This window comes from Triticum dicoccoides, chromosome 3B (assembly GCF_002162155.2).
Source record: "Triticum dicoccoides isolate Atlit2015 ecotype Zavitan chromosome 3B, WEW_v2.0, whole genome shotgun sequence".
NCBI classification, from domain to species: Eukaryota; Viridiplantae; Streptophyta; class Magnoliopsida; order Poales; family Poaceae; genus Triticum; species Triticum dicoccoides.
In genome coordinates this window covers 828,398,748-828,420,810 of record NC_041385.1, presented here as the reverse complement: position 1 = coordinate 828,420,810, position 22,063 = coordinate 828,398,748, and positions in this window count along the sequence as shown.

Below are 22,063 nucleotides of genomic sequence, written 5' to 3'. Positions count from 1 at the left end.
TGACGCCTTGCATCGCCTGCCGAACTCGTTCGTGCAGTTGCGATAGCTCGGGAAGAAGGTTACCCGTAGAACCGGGCACTTCCTCCGCAGGCCGACCTGTCAGCATATCTACAGACATAACTCTGTCAATCAATTTCCTCGCCGAACTCTTTTTCGAAGATTCGTTCAAGCACTTACTAAAAATGCCGCGTCGAAGTCGCCAATTCTCCTTTACAGAATCCGACAGCTGAGCACGAACATCCTTTAGTTCCTCGCCCAGCTGGGTATTGGCATCTTGAAGCTTGTTCTTCTCTTGCCTCACCCTCGTAAGCACGCTCTCGTCGTCTTTAACTGGCGCAAGAGTTGTTGCTTGTCCGGATCCACTCCGGCCCCATCTGCACTGTTATTGTTAGAATTGCACACATGTTGCACTTCACAACATACTTATCTTTTGAAGCATATATTACCTGAGGGGGTCCCCTTGGCATTCTCTGTAGCAGCTAGTGCGGCCTCAAGTTGGTCCTTGCACTCTTCCAGCTCCTGGGACAGTTGCGTATTCTTTTTTGTAAGATCATGCATAACAAATGATCCTTAAATCCGTTATTTTAATTGTTTCAAGTCTCGGGGGCTACTGACATATATAACCATCAGATTTACTCACCCGTATGTCTTTTACATACTGCTCTGTGGCTCTGGCTAGACCATTTTGAGCGGCACGGAGGTACGCCTCTCCCGTATTAAAGGCGTCCAACGCCTCTTGGGAAAAACATGTGTCACGAAGAATAGTCCGGTGACGCCTGTGGTTCATGGCACTCTCCACCTCTGAATTGGTGGCAGATAGCCCGTCCACGTCCTCTGTCGGAGGAATGTCCGGTGCGCGCCCCATGTTTGCCTCTGCTTCTGGACCCGGCCTTGAAGCCTGGCCGGTGGATATAGTCCGGTGGGCGCTCTTCTTCCTAAAGAGAGCATGAGCGTTAGTATGCCTTGAGGGCATAAACCCTGGGCATTAAAGTTGCACGCCGTACCGTTGTGTCGGCGTCTCGATCCGGTCCGCACTTCTTTTTGGCCCGCTGGACCTCGAAGGCCCTTGTTGGCCCGCCACCGCGGGCTCGGCCCTCCGCCTCAAGGACTTCCCCTGCAAAAAACGCCATTGGTATACGGCGATAAAAAATAAGCACGGATGGATCCTCTTGAAAGTATTGGGACTTCGGTCTCGGTTACCTTTGAGGCTGGGAGTAGTCCGGGATAATCGGCCGTAATGGCCACTAAGGTGTTGTCCCTACTCAATTGATGAAACACCCCATCAATTAGCTCCACACATAAGTCTGGGTCCTCTTGGGAGTCCGGGTCGAGGGACCGTTCCGGGTCCTCAGGTTGTGGAGGAGGGCTGTTTATCTCCTTTACAGTCTGGTGTAGCTCCTGCGTTAAAGTTGCTAGACTAAGTACTCAACTATGGGAATTTCAAAACGGATAGGCCAGTGAAAGTGTTCGCTCACCCAGCTTGGAGGATTGTATATAGAGAATCCGCCCCGTGGGTTGACATGGAGGAATTCCTCCTCTTCTCCCTTGTACAAAGCGGATAAGATCTTCGTTAGAGTGGCAGCCGAATCCGGCCCCTTGCGACCGCACCGGGTGGCATCGTCCTCCCCGTTGAAATCCCACATGGGGTGGCCTCTGTACTGAACCAGTTGCACCCTCCGCATAATGCATGTGGCCATGACCTCGATCATGGTCAGTCAGGAATGAGCTAACAACCTTATCCGGCTCATGAGGTAAAGGACGTCCCTGTCAGTTTCCCTCTGAGGGCTCCGTGGACGCCAGCTCAGGCGTTTCTTCAAGGGAGCATTATTGAACTCAGGGAGGCCAATCCATACAGGGTCCAGCAGGGGGACGTCATCTATATAAAACCATTCTGAAGGCCAGCCTTGGACGCCTTCTTTGGGGTTCCGGATAGATATCCGGTCCCGGCGATGTGCCATAGTTCGGCTCCGCCCACTTGATAAATCGACCCCTCCTGAGAGTGGGGCACGAGGTAGAACAACTTCTTCCATAGTGCGAAATGGGCCTCGATGCCCAAAAACAGCTCACAAAGGGCCACGAATCCCGCAATATGCAGTATGGAGGCAGGCATGAGGTTGTGTAGCTGGAGGCCATAAAACTCCAGTAGCCCCCGGAGAAACGGATGAATTGGAAATCCGAGGCCTCTTATTAAATAAGGGACAAGGCATACCCGCTCTCCTTTGGAGGGATTGGGGACGCTCTCCACCTGCTCTCCGCCACTATAGGCAGCAAGCCCGGCTCGAACTGGGACCATATATGCTGGGGGGAGGAGCCTCTTGGATTGGAGTGCTACTAGCTCACTATGCGGGACGGAACACCTCTCCCAATCTCCGGGCCGAGGGCTGGAGGGGTGAGAGGAGAAGCTGCGTCGACCGGCCATGATGGAATGGATCTCTGTCGAATGCGCTCCGATGAATGCTCGTGGAGGGAAGATGGTGTGAATTGGATCTAAATCCCCGTCTCTTTTATGGGCGGCTCATTTACGCAGCTAGGGGGGTAAATGAAAAAACTCCCTGGCTTTTCTCATTCGTTTGACACGTGGAAGATGGTCATTATTGGGCACAGAAGCCAAGGAGCACAACATGCACCAGAAGCCGGACACTATTCGACAGGTACATGGAATTTGGAGAAGAACCCGCCTTGCAATGCCGAAGAAAAATTTGCGCGCCGGACTCATCGTCATTGAAGCCTGGTTCGGGGGCTACTGAGGGAGTCCTGGATTACGGGGTGTCCGGATGGCCGGACTATGACCTTCGGCCAGACTCCCGGACTATGAAGATACAAGTTTGAAGACTTCGTCCCGTGTCCGGATGGGACTTTCCTTGGCGTGGAAGGCAAGCTTGGCAATACGATATGTAGATCTCCTCCCATTGTAACTGACTCTTTGTAACCCTAGACCTCTCCGGTGTGTATATAAACCGGAGAGTTTTAGTCCATAGGACGAACAACAATCATACCATAGGCTAGCTTCTAGGGTTTAGCCTCTCTGATCTCGTGGTAGATCAACTCTTGTACTACCCATATCATCAATATTAATCAAGCAGGAGTAGGGTTTTACCTCCATCGAGAGGGCCCGACCTGGGTAAAAACATCGTGTCCCCTGTCTCCTGTTACCATCCGCCTAGACGCATAGTTCGGGACCCCCTATCCGAGATCCGCCGGTTTTGACACCGACATTCACCCTCATAATCCATCTCGTCTGCATCTTGGTCAGAAGGCCCAGTTTCTTTGTTGTTCGACATGTTTCCTATGATTAAGTCTCCTCGTATATTTCTAAAAGTATGAAAAAAATGAGAAATGACATAAAAAAGAAATCTATGTGCCAGCACTCGATATGCCTACTATCTATCACAAATCATGCCAAAATTCACGGAAAATTTCGGCATGACCTTTGCTAAAAAATGGACATATCGAGCGCCTGAAATTCACCGGAACGGAAATGAATCAACATTCCGGCGTAACATAGGCCACTCGGATCATTTACCAAAATTGAACGAAAACATCACATGTCCAAATGACATGTCCAAATTCCAAACATGACATGTCCAAAACATGACATGTCAACATATCACATGTCCAGTTCAAATTTGCATATAAATTCAGCCTACCTAAATTCAGCCTACCTAAATTTGCATATAAATTCAACCTAGCTAAACTCATAACTAAATAGATAACCTAATTAACCTACTGCCCTAACTAAAACCTAAGTAAATTAACCGAAGAACCCTAGCTAGCAGAGAGATGGGGGGTTACAGAGGGTGCATGGGCAAGGAGGCAGGCCCAACTACGGCCGAGGTTGGGAGGGGAGGAAGCAGAGGAGGGAGGCGTGGCGCATCGGGGTCGGGGGCAAGCGTCGGGGTCGGGGGCGAGCGCCGGGGCGCGGCGGTGCGACGGGGGAAGAGAGAGTGGGGATTTGGGGGGAAAAGAGGTGGGATGAAGCAGAGAGAGGGAGGATTTTGGGTTAACTGGACGTAGCAGTAGCGCGTTTAGACCAAACGCGCTACTACTAATATAGGTAGCTATAGCGTTTTTTACGGAAACCTCTACTGCTACCTTGACTAGCTGTAGCTCTTTTTCAGTAAACCGCTACTACTATAACCAGTTTTCCTTTTTCTTCTCCTTTATTTTCTCTCACTTTTTTTTCCGAGAGCAATGAACGAAGGGAAGGCGATATATATTGCATCATTTGACGGTTAAATATGTATACAAAATAGGAATATATATATTACATCATTGGACCCATGCATAATAATGGCTAAGTGTGTATACAAAATAGGAACACACACACATATATATATATATATATATATATATATATATATATATATATATATATTACATCATTTGACCGATAACATACGGTTCCTCAGTGTTGACGTTTTCGTTTTTGAGTCAGCTTCTTTCCCTTCTTGTTCGTCGAAGAATAATTTAGCCCCTCATTGTGACTTTGCCTTTTCCATTGAGTATGATTTTTCTTAGGTAATGTAGTATTGATTATTATTTTGACGTATACTTCATCATCATCATCATCATCTTCCCTCATTGGGTTGCCATACTAATCGTAGTCTTCCTCGTTGGCGACTCCATCCATTCCAATGATGTTCCTTTTGCCTCTCCTCACGACAACACGGCTGGGATTGCGCGGGTCGGTTATGAAGAAGCATTGTGTCACGTGCTTAGCATGTACCCATGGATCTTTTTTGCGATAGAGTTCACGGTAGCGCTCTTGGCGTTGGGTATAGTCATGGTAGTGAAAATTCGGTTTTCTCTTTCGACATTCTTAGCCCATCTGACACGGAACATCATCGTGTTATGCAGTCCAGCATAGTCAAGCTCCCAGATCTCCTCGACCCTTAAAATCTTTCAGTTGCACCGTTGTCGCTGCCAGTCATGCATTCCATCTGGACGGGACATGTTACGAACGAATCCTTTGATGATCCCATTCATCCTCTCAAACGGCATCATGTTGTGCAGAAATGACGGCCCCAGGTCTATTATGTTGTCCACAATATGGACACACAGATACACCATCACATCAAAGAACGCGGGCGGGAAGTACATCCCAAGCTCATTCAGTATCACAATGATCTCTCCCTGTAGCCTCCGGAGCTGCTTCACGCTGATCGACTTTCGAGAGATGTCGTCAAAAAAGTTGCAGAGACCAATAAGCGTGTCATGGACGTGCTTGTACATTATCCCTCTAAGGGAAACAGGTAGTATCTGCGTCATCATCACATGACAGTCATGGGACTTCATCCCGCTGAACCTTTTCTTGTCCGTGTCTACATATCTGCTTATCTTGACACAGTAACCGGAACTAACTTTGACTCCGGTAAGGCACTTAAAGAATTGATCGATCTGAGCCTGACTTAAGGTGAAGCAAGAAGGGGGGAAATAATCCTCTTTCTTTATTTTCTTGCCCTTCTTCTCCCGTGCCTCTGTCTCCTTCTCTATCTCATCTAACATTTTACGGGGCGGCATGTGTAGATCTTCCCTGATTTTCAAATCTTGCAAGTCTTTTCTTGCCTTTGGCCCATCCTTGGTCTTATCCGGCATGTTCATCAGTGTTGCGAGCAAGCTCTCAAGTACATTCTTACAGATATGCATTTGATCAAGGTAATGAGGTGTATCAAGTTTGTGCCAGTACTCCAAGTCCCAGAACACAGACCTCATCTTCCATACCTTCAGCAGCGGCTCCGACGCCTTTCTCATCATCTTTCCCGGCGCGGGGCACTCCTTCCAGTTTTTCAACAGCTCATCGATTTTGGCACCGCTCCGCTTACGTGGAGGTCCTCGATGCTCAGCTTGACCATTGAATAGATCTCCATGGTTTCCCCACGGGTCGTCCTGTTCGAGCCATCTTCGATGCCCCATGTACACGATTTTCCTAGACCCGCCATCTTTCCTTGACGTTAGCTGCCGAGATGTCGTATCATGCATGCACCGCGTGCATCCGCAATATCCATGACACACCTGGCCTGCGACATATCCGTAACCAAGATAGTCGTGCACCGTCGTGATCAGCGCGGCTCTCATGTAGAAATACTCGCCTTTGCTGGCGTCCCTTGTCTTGGCCGGTGTTTTCCATAATGTGTCTAACTCCTCTTGAAGTAGCCCCAGATACAAATTAATATTATTTCCCGGTTTTTTCGGCCCTTGAATAAGCATGCTTATGTGAATGTACTTCGACTTCATGCACAACCAGGGGGGAGGTTGTACATCCATACAAACACGGGCCATGTGCTATGGTTGGTGTTCTGGTTGCCAAACGGATTCATGCCATCGGTACATGCGCCGAGCACGATGTTCCTTGCATCACATTCGAAATACTGATAGAAGCTGTTCAACACTCTCCACTGGCTTCCATCCTTGACGTGTCTCAGCTTCGGATCATCTCCATCGTTGGGCTTCTTCCTCTCCGCGTGCCAGCGCATTAGCTTTGCTTCCTTGGGATCTACAAAATACCGCTGGAGACGGGGAGTGATCGGTAAGTACCATACAACTTTCTGGGGACATTTCTTCCCGGCCTTCTTGTATTGAGAAGCATTGCACACCGGACAACTTGTTTTTTCCGTGTGCTCCTTCCGATAAATTATGCAATCGTTGATGCATGCATGGTATCTAACGTGTGGCAGATCAAGAGGGCACACAATCTTCTTGGCCTCATCAACACTAGTAGGACATAGATTCCCCATGGGAAGAACATCCTTTAGGTACTTGAGATGCTCATCGAGGCTAGTGTCGGTCCATTTGTTTTTAGCCTTCGTCTTTAGGAGTTGGAGCGTGAAACTTAAGCGGATCACCTCAGGATTGCAACCATCATACAATGGAGTGTTTGAGTCTACCACCAGTTGCTCCAGCTTAGCCTCCTCTCTAGAAGCAGCTCTCTCAGTACTCGTCTCCTTGTGAAGCAATGCTTGAACATGAGGGTCCCGCGCAATTGAACTTAGTACCGACAAACTCTGCTGCGTGGAGTCCATGTCGTTCTCTCCGCCGCCATGTCCGGCCTCTTCCCCGCCGCCATTATCGATCATCTCTTCGTCTTGCCCCGTGTCATCATTGCCTGCCCCGTCGGCGTCCTCAACTTCGTCATCCTCATCTTCAATTATCCTCCGAGTATAGCCATCCATGAAACCAGTCATGAGCAGGTGCGCTTCGACACGACCATCGTCATGGGGGTCGAGCCAAACTATTCCTTTGCATTTTTGACACGGACATAAAACCTTTGTCCAGTTATTTTCTTTCATGTCCTGCACCACCGACCGCAACCACCTGTCCACCATCGTTCCACTGACCATCGTGAACTCTGCACGGTAATAATAAACAAATTGATTATAAAAATGCATGCATGTATCAAAGTCATACAAAAATTCGGCATGACCTTCCCTAAAAATAGGACATATAGAGATCTAGAGTTTGCCCGGAATTCGCCGAAACGGAAATAAATCGACATTTCGGCAAAACATAGGCAACTGAAAAGCACAATTTGGCGTCAACTCATGCCACACACACAGTTTCCATCATATCTCCCAATTATCATATCACACACACATAAACATATTTCCATTTTGCAAAAGCATGAAATTTTAATCACCTCTATCTCGAGATCGAGCACACGGTGGAGATGATGATGTAGGGAGATCAAAAGTGCACAAAGCTCTTCTTGACAAAGATAGATCTAGTTAGGGGCAAATAGGTCACTTAACTAAATGCTACATCTACCTAGCTAGCTAATTTGGGAGGAGACAACTTCAACTAGTGGAGGGGGGAGGAAAAAGAGAAAGGAGATGCATTAATGGAGGTGGCGTAGTTAGCTAGGAGTAATGAAGAGAGACAAAGGTAGGTAGGAGACAGAGAGTAATGGGGGAGAAGTATTGAGGAAGAAGAAGAGTGAGAGAGGGAGGATGTGGGAGGTAGGGGAAAGGGAACAGAGGAGATGGGGGAGGGGAGGACGGGTGGGGAAAGGTGGTAGGCTGGTGCGGCTTAGCAGTAGCGCATGACGTAAAACACGCTGCTGATAAGAAAGTAGCAGCAACGTGCTTTCCACACAAGCGTTACTGCTAATTGGGACCAACAGTGTGCCCAATTTGAAAATTAGCAGCAGCGACCTCAGAAAAAGCGCGCTGTTACTACAGCTTTAGCAGTAGCGCGGGTCGCAACAATGCGCTAGTGCTAAATGTAGGTTGGTGGACATTGTCGGTCGATATTTGTAGCAGCACGGGTTGCTCCAAGCACGCTACTGCTAACGCTGTGTCAGTAGCGAGTTTTGCACGCACGCGCTACTGCTAATTAGCAGTAGCGCTTCTTTTTGAGCCGCGCTGCTACTAAGATTCTGTGTATAAGGTTTTCCCTAGTTGTGCACTGCGGTATAAGATAAGACGAGATGACTCTGGCGATGTTGAGGGCGAGCACCCCAGGAAGAGGGTTCCTGCCAAGGTGATGTGGTATGCTCCTATAATACCACGGTTGAAACGTATGTTCAGAAACAAAGAGCATGCCTAGTTGATGCGATGGCACAAAGAGGACTGTAAGAAAGACATGAATTTGACCTCCATGCGTTGTTGTTTGTCACCATCAATGATCCTGCTCTCAGTAACCTTTCAGGACAGACAAACAAGGGATACCACGCATGCACGCACTGTTTAGATGACACCAAAAGTATATATTTGGACAAATGCAGGAAGAACATAAACCTGGGACATCGTCGATTTCTTTCAACCAACCATCAATGTCAAAAGAAAGGCAAGCATTTCAAAGGCGAGGCAGATCATCGGAAGAAGCCTGCCGTCCGTACTGGTGATCAGATACTTGCTATGGTCAATGATTTACAAGTAATCTTTGGAAAGGTTCCCGATGGACTATCTGTTCCGAATGACGCTAAGGGACGCGCACCCATGTGGAAGAGGAAATCTATATTTTGTGACCTACCCTATTGGAAAGACCTAGAGGTCTGCTCTGCAATCAATGTGATGCACGTGACGAAGAATCTTTGTGCGAACCTGCTAGGCTTGTTGGGCGTGTATGGGAAGACAAAAGATACACCGGAGGCACAGGAGGACCAGCAACATGTGCATGAAAAAGAAGGCATGCCTCCAAAGCAGTATGAAGGTCCTGCCAGCTATGCTCTTACCAAAGAAGAGAAGGAAATCTTCTTTGAAAGCCTGCTCAGTATGAAGGTCCCGTCTGGCTTCTCATCGAATATAAAGGGAATAATAAGTATAGCAGAGAAAAATTTCCAGAACCTGAAGTCTCATGACTGCCACGTGATTATGACGCAACTGCTTCCGGTTGCATTGAGGGGGCTTCTACCGGAAAACATTCGATTAGCCATTGTGAAGCTATGTGCATTCCTCAATGCAATATCTCGGAAGGTAATCGATCCAGAAATCCTACCAAGGTTAAGGAGTGATTTGGTGCAATGTCTTGTCAGTTTCGAGCAGGTGTTCCCACCATCCTTCTTCAATATCATGACACACGTCCTAGTTCATCTAGTCAAGGAGATTGCCATTCTGTGCCCTGTATTTCTACACAATATGTTCCCCTTTGAGAGGTTCATGGAGTCTTAAAGAAATATGTTCATAACCGTGCTAGGCCAAAAAGGAAGCATCTCCACGGGCCATCAAACAGAGGAGGTCATTGGGTTTTGTGTTGACTTCATTCCTAACCTTAAGAATATTGGTCTCCCCAATCGCAGTATGAGGGGAGACTGACTGGAAAAGGCATGTTAGGAGCGGACTCAATAATATGTTGGGACGGGCATTCTTGGTCTCAAGCACACTACATAGTTCTACAGAATTCTACCTTGGTGACCCCGTATATCAATGAACACAAGAATATTTTGCGCTCCAAACACCCGGAGCAGTGTGACGACTGGATTACATGTGCACACATCAGGACTTTCGGCAGTTGGTTGCAAACACATCTCATGGGTGACAACACTATTGCAGATGAGCTGTACTCATTGGCCAGGGGACCATCTTCGACTGTATTGACTTACAAAGGGTACGAGATAAATGGGAATACATTTTACATGATTGCCCAAGATCAAAAGAGCACCAACCAAAACGGTGGTGTCCGCTTTAATGCAGCAATCAACAGGGGAAATGACTCATATTATGGTTACATAGTGGATGATACGTCTCCAACGTATCTATAATTTATGAAGTATTCATGTTGTTATATTATCATTCTTGGATGTTTTCCAATCATTTTATAGCAACTTTATATCATTATTGGGACTAAACTATTGACCAAGTGCCTAGTGCCAGTTGCTATTTTTTGCTTGTTTTTTACATCGCAGGAAATCAATATCAAATGGAGTCCAAACACCGCGAAACTTTTTGTGGATTTTTATGGACCAGAAGACATCCAATGGGCTAGAGCAGCACCTAGGGGATGCCTCGAGGGAGGCACAACCCACGGGGGCATACCTGGGGTGCCCACCTCGGTGGCCTCCCGCACCCCCTCTTCGCCCTATAAATCGTCAAATATTCCAAAAACCCTCGGGGAGACCCTAGATCAGAAGTTCCACCGATGTAAGCCTCTGTAGCCATGAGAAACCAATCTAGACCCCATTCCACCTGCCGGAGGGGGAGATCATCACCGGTGGCCATTTCAATCATCCCGGCGGCCACCATGATGAGGAGGGAGTAGTCCACCCTCGGGGCTGAGGGTTTGTACTAGTAGCTATGTGTTTAATCTCTCTCTCTCTCTCTCTCATGTTCTTGAGATGTGACGACCTTGATGTATCGTGGGCTTTGCTAATATAGTCGGATCATATGGTGTTTTCCCCTCTCTATCTTGTGATGAATTGAGTTTTCCCTTTGAGATTTCATTTTATCGGATTGAATACTTTTATGGATTTGAGAACACTTGATATATGTCTTGATATGAATACCCGTGGTGACAATGGGGTATCATATTGATTCACTTGATATGTGTTTTGGCACTCAACTCGCGGATTCCCGTGGTGACATTGGGGTAATCTACACATAGGGGTCGGCGCACGTTCTTATGTTTGTTTCTCCGGTAGAAATCTTGGGGCACTCCTTAAGGTTCTTTGTGTTGGATTGAGTATTATGAATGTGAATTTTCTTTGGTGTTATTTTAGTAAGAACTCTTGGATAGATCGATCGGAAAGAATAGCTTTGTGGTGGTTTCGTATCCTACAAACAATTTCTTCTTATGTTCTCCGCTAGATAAGAACTTTGGAGGGATTCTTCATCGCACATGAGGGATGGTTAAATGATCCAATTATAATAGCACTATTGAGAGATTGCACAAGCGAAAGTAAGGACCCTAGGCCCTGTTTTCAAGCATTGCAATACCGTTTGTGCTCCGTTTTATCAATTGCTACCTTGCTGTTTTTATTTATTCAGATTGTAAATATATATTACACTTTTATCACCATCGCTTCGCCGAACTAGTGCACCCATATAAATTACCGTTGTATTTGGTGTGTTGGGGACACAAGAGACTTTTTGTTATTTGGTTGCAGGGTTGATTGAGAGAGACCATCTTCATCCTACGCCTCCCACGATTGATAAAACTTAGGTCATCCACTTGAGGGAAAATTGCTACTGTCCTACAAAACTCTGCGCTTGGAGGCCCAACACGAGTCTACAAGAACAAGTTGTGTAGTAGACATCAAGCTCTTTTCTGGCGCCATTGCCGGGGAGGTAAGTGCATGAAGGTACATCCTTAAGATATGTTTGTACACATTCGTATGTATTCCATATTGCAATCTCTAAAAGGTCTTATATTTAGGAACAGATGGAGTAGTGCCTATCTATACAAGACATCCTATTTTTTTGAAAAAGAAATAAAATACCTACTTTGAGCAATACATCTGGTGAAAAAGATAGGAAAGGAAACTACTGGTACAACCTGACTAATACTTATCCCATGATGAATCACATTAGGGACGGACAGAAAAGACGTGAAAACAGCTTGCAAAAATGTCTATATTATGGGACAGACTAGTAATTAATTTTTTTTCATGTTTTTTGAGGTAACTTAATTTGTTTCTAGATGAGCACAAGTCTGGGAGGCAATTATAATGACAAGCGTGACCAAAAATCAGTTTGGTTTCATGCGTGGGAGGTTGACCATGTAAGCCATTTTCTTGGTACGAGAACTTATGGAGAGATATAGGGAGCAAAAGGACTTGCATATGGTGTTCATTGACTTGGAGAAGGCCTATGATAAGATACCGCAGAATGTCATGTTGTGGGCCTTGGAGAAACACAAAGTCCCAGCAAAGTACATTACCCTCATCACGGACATGTACGATAATGTTGTGACAAGTGTTTGAACAAGTGATGTCGACACTGATGACTTCCGATTAAGATAGGACTACATCAGGGGTCAGCTTTGAGCCCTTATCTTTTTGCATTGGTGATGGATGAGGTCACAAGGAATATACAAGGAGATATCCCATGGTGTATGCTCTTTGCAGATGATGTGGTGCTAGTTGACGATAATCGGACGGGGGTAAATAGGAAGTTAGAGTTATGGAGAAAAACCTTGGAATAGGAAGGGTTTAGGCTTAGTAGAACTAAAACCGAGTACATGATGTGCGGTTTCAGTACTGCTAGGTGTGAGCAGAAGGAGGTTAGCCTTGATGGCCAGGTGGTATCTCAGAAGGACACCTTTTGGTATTTGGGGTCAATGCTGCAGGAGGATGGGGGTATTGATGAAGATGTGAACCATCTAATCAAAACCGGATGGATGAAGTGACACCAAGCTTCTGGCATTCTCTGTGACAAGAGAGTGCCACAAAAGCTAAAAGACAAGTTCTACAGGACGGCGGTTCGACCCGCAATGTTGTGTGTCGTTGAGTGTTGTCCGACTAAAAGGCGACATGTTCAACAGTTAGGTGTGGCGGAGATGCATATGTTGAGATGGATGTGTGGCCACACGAGGAAGGATCAAGTCCGGAATGATGATATACGAGATAGAGTTAGGGTAGCACCAATTGAAGAGAAGCTTGTCCAACATCGTCTGAGATGGTTTGGGCATATTCAGTGCAGGCCTCCAGAAGCTCCAGTGCATAGCGGACGGCTAAAGTGTGCGGAGAATGTCAAGAGAGGGCGGGGTAGACCAAATTTGACATGAGAGGAGTCCGTTAAGAGAGACCTGAAGGATTGGAGTATCACCAAAGAGCTAGCTATGGACAGGGGTGCATGGAAGCTTGCTATCCATGTGCCAGAGCCATGAGCTAGTTGCGAGATCTTATGGTTTTCACCTCTAGCCTACCCCAACTTGTTTGGGACTAAAGGCTTTGTTGTTGTTGTTGTATGAGCACAAGTCCATGCATGTGGCCCATGCTCAAGCCCATGCCCATCAAAGGCCGGGAAAGGGATCCTACCGGTCAAAGCGGTCAGAGGGCCCATGCCCATGCGCAACAACCCTGAGAGAAATGGGTGCCCATGCAGGTGGTCATGAGCCAACAGCAGACTAACTGCATTGGTCCATGCATGCTATTGCTTTAGTCCCACCTCGGTAGGAAGAGGAGCTGAAGAGCAATATATAAGGTGGAGTCCTTGTCCCATGTAATGCTAAGAACTGGCATTCCATACACACTGCCTTCCTTGTCCCTTTTTTTGCCTCATCCTCGGTGCGCCTTTTGCTTGAAAACTTCTCGTATTTGCTTAGACATCATCACAGTTGAAGCTGTGATTTCAATAAGAGTATTGTCCATTCAAAAAAAATTGAATGAGACGGAAAGACTAGATACAAGCAAACTTGATGTGCCGGATGCAGGATCTAATATTTTCAGAAGTAGTGAGTTCAATTCCAGAACCTTTGCTCCTGACATCCAGCTGATCAGCATCAGCGCTGGCAAGCGAGTCCACGATATAACGGTGTGAGGTGCATGAATGGAAATCCAGGATATAACGGTGTGAGGGGCACTCCGCCTCGTCCTCCGCCTCCTCCGGCGCGTGACGGCACTCGGCTCCTCCTTCGCCTCCTCAAACGAGCACTCTGCCTCCTCCGGCGTGTGAGGGCACTCCGCCTCCTCTTCCAGTGCGTCAGAGCACTCAGCCTCCTCCGGCATGTCAGCGGACTCCGCCGCATCAGCAACAGTGGAAGAGAGACGCTGCCGCTCCGGCGGCTAGCAGTACAAGCAGAGGCGGGAAACAATTCAAATACGGTCCATCTCTCAAGGCTCTGGAAAAGTTACCATATGAGAGGACCGACAAATAAAACGAGGACATCTGTCGTGCCCAAGTGAGGTACCATTTTGCACGAAAACCTCCACCTCCGAAGGAAACGGTAGATCCAGTGAAAGCAAAGCGGACTATCAATGCCCTAAAGCGACCACCACCGCCTCCGCCGGCTTCGAACTATGTCCGCCTTATTAAAAAGACATATAAGGAAGTGGAGCGGTCGGGAAGTACTTGCAGTGATGCAAGGTTAGCAGAAAAAAGAAGTGGGAAGGGCAAATGCTCATCCAAGGAGCAACAACCAGACAGAAAGGGCAAATGCTGAAGTGATGTGAGGTCTCAAGACGAGAATTTTTGACATGCTGCACAAGTGCAGAAGACACTGGATTGATGAGTTGCCGGTAGTTCTTTGGTCAATCAGGACGACAGCAAATTGAGCTACTGGCCATACACCCTTCTCCCTGGTGTACGGGGCGGAGGCAGTTCTCCCTACGGAACTCATATACGGCTCGAGTGCTCGCTTATGATGAGTTTGAGCAAGAGAGATTGTGCCACGATGATGCTACACTCCTAGAGGAAGATCGTCTTCAGGTTGCTGTCCGAGCAGTGCGATACCAGCAAGGCTTGCGCCGCTACCATAGCTACAAGGTTTATGCTCGAAGCCTTGAGGAAGGCGACCTTGTTCTTCGGCATGTTCAGTCGGCCAAGAATTCCAACAAGTTAACACTGAAGTGGGAGGGCCCTTATTGGGTAGTACGAGTTACCAGGCTTGACGTAGTCCGCCTGGAGACAGAAGATGGCATTCGAGTGAGCAACTCCTAGAATATCGAACATCTTCGTAAGTTTTATCCATAAGGCGCGGTTTCCGGGTCTCCCGGCAACCACCTTTTGTACCAGCCTTGCCGGCAAGGCATATAACCCTCTGTATAAAGCTAGACACAGACCCTGGCGTAGTTGAATAAAGTTAAGTATTCTATAGTTCTTGTCGGTTTTCATGTTTATCTATGTGCATGCTTGTCTGAGGAATTGTGTTATGCTTGTTTCCAGCAAATACTGACGAACCGCCAAGGTTCTGTGCCCCTATTTTCTATCCTTTCTTTTTCTCAAAGGATAAAAGATTCCCTCACGTGCAAATTTGCCGGGGGGGTGTGATGGTATGGAGTATGGACACCAACAGGCGACGTCCAAAGTGACATTTTGCAGGAAGGAGTACAACAACAAAAAGCTAAGTTGTGAAACCTTGAGTAAATTTCTTTTAAATGCGAAGTTATTTTCCTTGGGTGATTTTGGTTTTTGTATGGAAAACCTGAACGCGAAGGAACCTTGTCATGATCGGTTGGGCCCTTACTCTGTTTCGAGTCCGCTCAACAGCTTAAGTGGCTGCACTGAGAATGGCAAGGTACCTTGCCGGCAACGACACCCCCGACAAGTTGCTAAGGATCTGTTCCTCAAAGCGCTCATGGCAAGGGTGCGCGCACCGGCAAGGTCCCAACAAAGCATAGGGTGTATGCCATACAGAGAGAAATCAGACAACAGAGATAGCACACATTCATCCAAAACACAGCAAGTTATATTACATCAATAGTCGCCACAATTCTAACTTAAGATAGACTATCTTGGACATGGATTCATGGAGTCAAGAAGAAGTGAAGCCGCTAGTCCTTGCGCCCGCCTTCAACTCTCTTGACTTGGTCAACCTTGTCGATGATGGGCGCGACGAGCTCTTCGAGTGCCTTGCAGTCTGCATTCTTCGGCAAGCGGTCAAGTACATTGGTGAGGTTGATGCCGGGATTCTTGTGTACAACTTTGATGAGCACCTTGAGGAGGACGGCCCGGTAGACTTTGCGGGTTTCATTGGCCAGTTGGGTTGCTCGGTTGGAGTGGATCAGCTTCAGGGCGTCGACAAGGCCCTCGAAGACCATGGTCAGCCTGGCGCTCGTAGACACCTTGTCGTCGGAAGAATAGCTGAAGTTCGGCAGGCCCATGGTGGACAGTTGTGCTACAAGCCTTTCCGTGACGTCAACAAGGCGCTCAGTCCAGAATTTCATGCCTTTCTCATAGTCGTTGTAGGTGGTGGCGGCGCTCTCGAGCAACTCCTTCTTGTTCTAGAAATTTTTGGCCAGGGTCATCTCGCGAGCCCTGCTGCTCTCAATGGACTCCTTCAGCGTGGTCAGCTTCAGCTCTAGATCGGCAATGGATTCAGTGGAGGAGGATAGTTTCTTGGTATTTTCGGATATGGCAGTTTGCATCTCCGCCAAGTCATAGAGTTTTCTCTCTGTTATCCTTGAGCATCGAGATCTCCTTTCTGTGATCCTCCAGATCCGCCTCCAGCTTCTTCACCTTGTCATCTAGCTCGTTCTTGGCGGCCTCAGCAGCTTCGACGGCATTGATGGTTTCCATCATCTTGCCGGTGTGGTCCGAGACCAGAGCATCAAGTGCTTCTTTGTGCTTCTGCTCCAGCTATTGGGTCTGCCGCGCGACAAGCTTTTCAATTTCTTTGTCCTTGCCATCGAGCTTGGCAGCAAGCGCCTCCTCGCGAGCGGCAAGGTCCTCTCTGTGAGCATCGAGCCTGACACGATGTTCCGTTAAGCGGGTCTCTTCTGCAGCAGCCTGTTGAGCGACCTCTTCCTGTGCCTTCTCGATGTCGAACTGCTTCAAGAGGAGCTCGACCCAACAATGGCTCAGCTACTCCTGACCAGTCCTCAGCTCTTGCCAAGGCTCGGTGTACCAACCCTGTGTTTGCTCGACACAACTCTGGAAGTCTACCTATGCTGCTTCGACAACTGCTACCTTTAGAGTCCAACTTCTCCTTTCGGGTGTGGTGAAGCGCCCGGAGCTTCTGGAAGTTTTTGCCCATGGCCTAGAGGAGCTGCTCTTCTTCGGATCCGCTGCTGGTAGCACGTGGCTCGTCAACGATCTTGAGCCTGGCAGCAGCAATGACTTCCTCGTCAAAAAGTCTCTCCTTCGATTGGCGCTCTAGTGCTTGCCGTCCCTGGGATGTTGACGAACAGGTTGTCGCCCACCTTCTGGTATCTTCTTGAGGGGGGGACTTCGGATGTTGACGGTTGATCCTCGACAACTGCCTCACCGGCAACTAGGGGCTCCGGGACCGGTGTAGCGCCATGCGCTCCTGCTGCAGGAATGCTGTCAGGACAGTCGCCGGTCTCCTTGCCGGCCCCTAGCAGACCCCTTGGCAGCTTCTTCATGCACGTCCTTGGCGGCATCGTCAGCAGCGGCTCTGGCGACAGCGTCCTTGGCGATCTCCTCGATGGTAACACTGGCGTCCATTTGTTCCGTCAAGGGGAAATCTGAAAGCCAAGGAGGAGAAACGAGATGAGACCAAAGATGACGTTCAAGACAGAAAGAAAAGAGAGAAAAATCAAACAGCAAGAATGATAAAGTGCCCTAAAGCAAGCGGCTTACCTGTGACGAGCTGCTGGGAGGTGGTTCCTTCCCTAGCAACATTTGTTGCCGGTGTAGGACTACTGGCGCCCATACTTGCCGGCTCTTCCTCCACACGAGTGGGCTCGTCAGTGGAAGCCCTTGCCGGGGATCCATCCTTGGGCAGTGTGGTTGACGGAGGCGGCACGTCGGGGGCGGCCCTCAATGGCCCTCCTTGCTGTCGTTCTTCTCCTGCAAGCCCGCCAATGTCAGCAGTGAAGATGTACACCCCAACGCCCGCCAGCGGGAAATGAGTAGTGGACTCACGCAGGGGGCTGGGTTGGGGACTGCGTCGTGGGCTAGACTCCAGGCTAACGATGATGGTCTCCGACACACCTGCGGTGCCTACCGGGGGCTTGTCGCCCGTCAAAGTCTTGGCCCTCTTCGCCATCCTTTGCGCCAACGTCTCCGTATCTCTATGGGGACAGGCCAAAGCAAGAACAAATAAGATAAGCAAAACCTAAAAATCAGGGGATAAAGGAGGCGGCATGACACTTACTCATCTCTTTCTGGGCTCTCTTCTCTCTCCGGGCTAAAAGCAGAGAGGTCGAAGTCGATCTCCGTTGTAGCATCCATTCGAGGGGGTGGAGAAGGGGACATGGGTCGCTTGGTGGTGGCAGGAGCGGCAGGCTGATGTGGGCCTGCCCCGGTTGCTTGTGTCATCGTGCTAGCCGGCCCCGCTACTTTATTTGCTACCGCGGTCGCGCGCCCCGAACGACGCACGGGCTATTGTCTAGGTTTTTGCCGTTGCACAGCCTTGCCGGCCGCCCCCTTGCCGGGAACCTCGCCACTCGAGGGAACTTGCTAGACTGGCTCACCGGAGATGGCTTTTCGAAGAGTACGCCTCTTCTTCTCTGGAGCTGGGGGCTCCTTGTGCAGCTGCTCCTTGGCTGTATTTTTGACAGAAGAGCCCCTGACAACTGTGCCACTATGCTCCCCAGCAGTTTCCTCCTGCTCGACAAGGTTTCCCTCTTCACTGTCTTCCTCTTCCATGAAGCCAATACTGCCGGCCTCTGTGACAAGACTCACCTCTTCCGCCTTGCTGACGATATATGCTATTTCTTCGTCAGTAGTTGGGCGGATGAAGTTTGACTCCTCCCGGATGGCCCTCTCTGACAAGTTGGCGAAGAACTCCTGTGCACGCTCCGCGGATGGCTCGACCCACGTTCTGTAAAGGCCGTGGGCGTTGGACACCGGCATCATGGCGATGATTGAGGAGGACAAAATAGAGTTGTTGCACAGGGGAACGATGCTTGCCAGCAACTTGAATGAGCTGTCGGCCCTGAACAGCTTCTGGAGAGAGCTGTGTGCTGCATGACCGTCAAGTTGTTGTTCAAGCCAGGGCGCATCCTCATGATATTTGTTGCGTCCCGAAACTCCAAGGCTGATCTCCCTTTGTTCTACAGAGGGGCGATGCGGCGGCAGAGGAAATCAGCGTCGACCATCTCTATCGTGAGCCCGGAAGCTCTGAGGCGTTTCATCCTAGTGATTGTGATTGTGAGCTTCTCGCCTTGAGAGTCGAGGGCACTCCAATCCTTGCCGCGGGCCAGTCTCGCTTGTCGGGACGAATAGAATGGTTGCGGGTTTTTCTCCGTAAATCAGCATCACTTGCCCCGTCATTCATCCCACTTATCATGGAAGACCCCGTCGGGGTATATCTCTTTGTTCCATGCCCTAGGAATCCAAGTGAAGAAACCAGAAAGGGCCTCTCTGGCCTGGATACTTGGGATGAAGTAGTGGCGGAAGAGGGCTATATTGGGGAATACTCTGGCAAAGTTCTCACAGAGGTGGGTGAAGACTGACATACATGTCATGGCATTCGGCGCAAAATCCAAGAGGTGGAAGCCAAATGTGTACATGAGGTCGACAAAGAAATCAGAAAATGGAGGATAGAGCCCGCAATAAATGTAGTCGACAAAGAAGGGGAATTTATCTGGGCCGCCCTCGGTGGAAGCTAGACTCACGCGAGTGGAGGGGTGAGCCTTCGTCTCCCGCGACCACATGCACAGGTACCGCTCCTTCAAGACGCGCGCATCGAGCCTCGGGGAGAGACGGCGTGCTTGATGTCTACTACACAACCTTCTTCTTGTAGACATTGTTGGGCCTGCAAGTGCACAGGTTTGTAGGACAGTAGCAAATTTCCCTCAAGTGGATGACCTAAGGTTTATCAATCCGTAGGAGGCGTAGGATGAAGATGGTCTCTCTCAAACAACCCTGCAACCAAATCACAAAGAGTCTCTTGTGTCCCCAACACACCCAATACAATGGTAAATTGTATAGGTGCACTAGTTCGGCGAAGAGATGGTGATACAAGTGCAATATGGATGGTAGATAAAGGTATTTGTAATCTGAAATTATAAAAAGCAAGGTAGCAAGTGATAAAAGTGAGCGTAAACGGTATTGCAATGGTAGGAAACAAGGCCTAGGGTTCATACTTTCACTAGTGCAAGTTCTCTCAACAATAATAACATAGATAGATCATATAACAATCCCTCAACATGCAACAAAGAGTCACTCCAAAGACACTAATAGCGGAGAACAAACGAAGAGATTATTGTAGGGTACGAAACCACCTCAAAGTTATTCTTTCGGATCAATCTACTCAAGAGTTCGTAGTAGAATAACACCTTAAGACACAAATCAACCAAAACCCTAATGTCACCTAGATACTCCATTGTCACCTCAAGTATCCGTGGGCATGATTATACGATATGCATCACACAATCTCAGATTCATCTATTCAACCAACACAAAGTACTTCAAGGAGTGCCCCAAAGTTTCTACCGGAGAGTCAAGAACGTGTGCCAACCCCTATGCATAGGTTCATGGGCGGAACCCGCAAGTTGGTCACCAAAACATACATCAAGTGGCACATGATATCCCATTGTCACCACAGATAATCACGACAAGACATACATCAAGTGTTCTCAAATAAAGACTCAATCCGATAAGATAACTTCAAAGGGAAACTCAATTCATCACAAGAGAGTAGAAGGGGAGAAACATCATAAGATCCAACTACAATAGCAAAGCTCGGGACACATCAAGATCATGCCATAGAGGGAACATGAGAGAGAACACGAGAGAGAGAGAGAGAGAGAGAGAGAGAGAGAGATCAAACACATAGCTACTAGTACATACCCTCAGCCTCGAGGGTGAACTACTCCCTCCTCGTCATGGATAGCGCCAGGATAATGAAGATGGCCACCGGTGATGGATCCCCCCTCCGGCAGGGTGCCGAGAAGGGCTCCCGAGAGGTTTTTGGTGGCTACAGAGGCTTGCAGCAGCGGAACTCCCGATCTATCTTGATATTCGGTGTTTTTAGGGTATGTAGGCTTATATAGGCGAAAGAACTCGGCCGGGAGGTGCTCGAGGGGTCCACGAGATAGGGGGGCACGCCCAGTAGGGGGGCGCCCAGTAGGGGGGCGCCCTCCTATCTCGTGGCCTCCTTGAGGGTCTTCTGACGTGAAATCCAAGTCTCCTGGGTGTTATTCTTCCAAAAAATCACATTTGCGAAGGTTTCATTCCGTTTGGACTCCGTTTGATATTCCTTTTCTTCGAAATACTGAAACAGACAATAAAACAGCAATATGGGCTGGGCCTCTGGTTAATATGTTAGTCCCAAAAGTAATATAAAAGTGTATAATAAAGCCCATAATCATTCAAAACAGATAATAAAATAGCATGAATGCTTCATAAATTATAGATAAGTTGGAGACGTATCCGCATCCCCAAGCTTAATTCCTACTCGTCCTCGAGTAGGTAAATGATAAAAGAAAGAATTTATGAATTGTGAATGCTAGCAGGTGCACAAGTTTAATCAATGATAATTTCAATCACCTTTACTAGCATCATTATATGTCATAATAGTAGTTCATCTCATAAACTTTTCATAATAAAGTAACAAGCAATTCACATGTTAAAGCATAGACCATAAACTTTCTTGAAAACTAGCAAACTTCATTCTCAATCATCAAACAATTGCAATTCATCCTATTTTCAGGAAGGGTCTATGTCAGAGCTTTGATTTAGCAAACTTCACATACTCAACTATCATATAGTCTTCTACAATTGCTAACACTCACGCAATACTTGTGGTTATGAAGTTTTAATCAGACACAGAGAAAGATTGGGGCTTATAATGTTGCCTCCAAACGTATTCACCTTTGGGTGATGTCAATAATAATAGTTCATGCTAACGTACATCCAATTGGATATATATATCAGGATCACCCCAACACAAAGTGCTTGCCAAAGGATAAAATGAAAAAGGGAAAGGTGAAGATCACCTTGACTCTTGCATAAGACATAAAGTAAAAGATAGGCCCTTCGCAGAGGGAAGTAGGGATTTGCAGAGGTGCCAGAGCTCGATTTTAAAATAGAGATAAATAATTTTGAGAGGTATGATCTCAATG